The sequence below is a fragment of the Styela clava genome, chromosome 3 (assembly GCF_964204865.1).
Source record: "Styela clava chromosome 3, kaStyClav1.hap1.2, whole genome shotgun sequence".
NCBI classification, from domain to species: domain Eukaryota; kingdom Metazoa; phylum Chordata; class Ascidiacea; order Stolidobranchia; family Styelidae; genus Styela; species Styela clava.
The window spans coordinates 5,062,383-5,064,882 of NC_135252.1; the positions used below are offsets into that span (position 1 = coordinate 5,062,383).

Consider the following 2,500-nt stretch of genomic DNA (forward strand, 5'->3'; position numbering starts at 1 on the left):
AGGTTAGACACTCGCTGCTTCACTCAGTGTAGCGCGCGTGCGGCCCCGGACATCTAAGGGCATCACAGACCTGTTATTGCTCAATCTCGTGTGGCTAAACGCCACTAGTCCCTCTAAGAAGTTAGACGCCGACCGAGAAGGTTGCGTAACTATTTAGCATGCCAGAGTCTCGTTCGTTATCGGAATTAACCAGACAAATCGCTCCACCAACTAAGAACGGCCATGCACCACCACCCACAGAATCAAGAAAGAGCTCTCAATCTGTCAATCCTACCTGTGTCCGGGCCGGGTGAGTTTCCCCGTGTTGAGTCAAATTAAGCCGCAGGCTCCACTCCTGGTGGTGCCCTTCCGTCAATTCCTTTAAGTTTCAGCTTTGCAACCATACTTCCCCCGGAACCCAAAGACTTTGGTTTCCCGGAAGCTGCCGGAAAGGTCGTCATGGTAACGCCTCCCGATCGCTAGTTGGCATCGTTTATAGTCAGAACTAGGACGGTATCTGATCGTCTTCGAACCTCTGACTTTCGCTCTTGATTAAAGAAAACATTCTTGGCGAATGCTTTCGCAGTAGTTCGTCTTCCGCCGATCCAAGAATTTCACCTCTAACGGCAGAGTACGGACGCCCCCGTCTGTCCCTCTTAATCATTACCTCGTGCTCCGAAAACCAACAAAATAGAACCGAGGTCCTATTCCATTATTCCATGCAACACTATGCAGGCGAACAGCCTGCTTTGAACACTCTAATTTTTTCAAAGTAAACTTATCGGCCACCGCCGACACTCAGTCAAGAGCACCGACGGAGAACCGAAGGTGAGGCGAACGCAACCAGTGACACGCTTTGCGACGGACCGGCGGCGCTCGCCCAAAATCCAACTACGAGCTTTTCAACCGCAACAACTTTAGCATACACTGTTGGAGCTGGAATTACCGCGGCTGCTGGCACCAGACTTGCCCTCCAATGGATACTCGTTAAGAGTTTTAGGATGTACTCATTCCAATTACAGGGCCTCGTTAGAGTCCTGTATTGTTATTTTTCGTCACTACCTCCCCGTGTCGGGAATGGGTAATTTGCGCGCCTGCTGCCTTCCTTGGATGTGGTAGCCGTTTCTCAGGCTCCCTCTCCGGAATCGAACCCTGATTCCCCGTTACCCGTTATCACAAAGGTAGGCACGTAGCGTACCTTCGACAGTTGATAGGGCAGACACTTGAATGATACGTCGTCGATGCAGAGACCGTACGATCCGCGTGGTTATCCAGAGTCATCAAACGTCACAGGACGAACCCGGTCGGTTTTGATCTGATAAAAGCGCGCCTCCCGAAGTCGGCGCTTAATGCATGTATTAGCTCTAGAATTACCACAGTTATCCACTTCGCTTACGAGACCAAATAAACCAAGACTGATTTAATGAGCCATTCGCAGTTTCGCTTTACGAGAACTCGTACTTGCACCTGCATGGCTTAATCTTTGAGACAAGCATATCACTACTGGCAGGATCAACCAGATAGCTGCGACAGCTGCGCTCGGCCCTTGCTGGGCCGCCCGGCGCGTGCTCGTCGCATTCGTTTAAGACCGAGGCGATCGCCTGCGGCCGTACTCAGCTTCGACAGTCGCTGGCCGCGACGTCCACGCTCTCGCCGGCAGTGCCAGGCGGAGCGATTTGCGTTTTTTCTTTGCTCGCCCTCTCTCGGGCTCGATCCATTCAGTTTCGCACAAACAAGAGCTCTGCCGGCCGCCTGCAGCGGTGCCTAAAACCCGGGCATAACAATGCGACCGTTCTGCTAGGCCGACAAGCGCTCAAGCCAGACGCTCGATCGAACGCCCCCTACATATTAGTCGAGACAACGGCTCGCTCATTAGCATCGCGTTTGTACTTTAACTTTTTTCGGCTCTGCTTCTTTCGACGCCGATGCCGGCGACGCAGCACTCTCTCGCCCGCCAGCCACCGAGAGATGTGTGCGCTCCGACCGGCCCCGCACGCCGCTCTTTCTTGGCTCATTCGAGTTTACTGTCTTTCGCTCTAACATGCCTTACCTAGGGTTAGGTTAGTATGCTTGCACGTTTGTACTTTAACTTTTTTCGGCTCTGCTTCTTTCGACGCCGATGCCGGCGACGCAGCACTCTCTCGCCCGCCAGCCACCGAGAGATGTGTTCGCTCCGACCGGCCCCGCACGCCACTCTTTCTTGGCTCATTCGAGTTTACTGTCTTTCGCTCTAACATGCCTTACCTAGGGTTAGGTTAGTATGCTTGCACGTTTGTACTTTAACTTTTTTCGGCTCGGCTTCTTTCGACGCCGATGCCGGCGACGCAGCACTCTCTCGCCCGCCAGCCACCGAGAGATGTGTGCGCTCCGACCGGCCCCGCACGCCGCTCTTTCTTGGCTCATTCGAGTTTACTGTCTTTCGCTCTAACATGCCTTACCTAGGCTTAGGTTAGTATGCTTGCACGATTGTACTTTAACTTTTTTCGGCTCGGCTTCTTTCGACGCCGATGCCGGCGACGCA

The 2,500-nt window shown here is 53.3% G+C and overlaps 1 non-coding gene across 1 annotated transcript in view; it reads right to left on the reverse strand.

Moving 5' to 3' along the window:
- Nucleotides 1-1,502, reverse strand: part of LOC144421132 (small subunit ribosomal RNA) — a 1,810-nt gene extending 308 nt beyond the window's left edge. Inside the window, exon 1 of the ribosomal RNA XR_013474984.1 lies at nt 1-1,502. This exon is cut by the window's left edge and continues 308 nt beyond it. This is a non-coding gene — a ribosomal RNA (small subunit ribosomal RNA).
- Between the last annotated feature and the right edge of the window lie 998 nt (nt 1,503-2,500).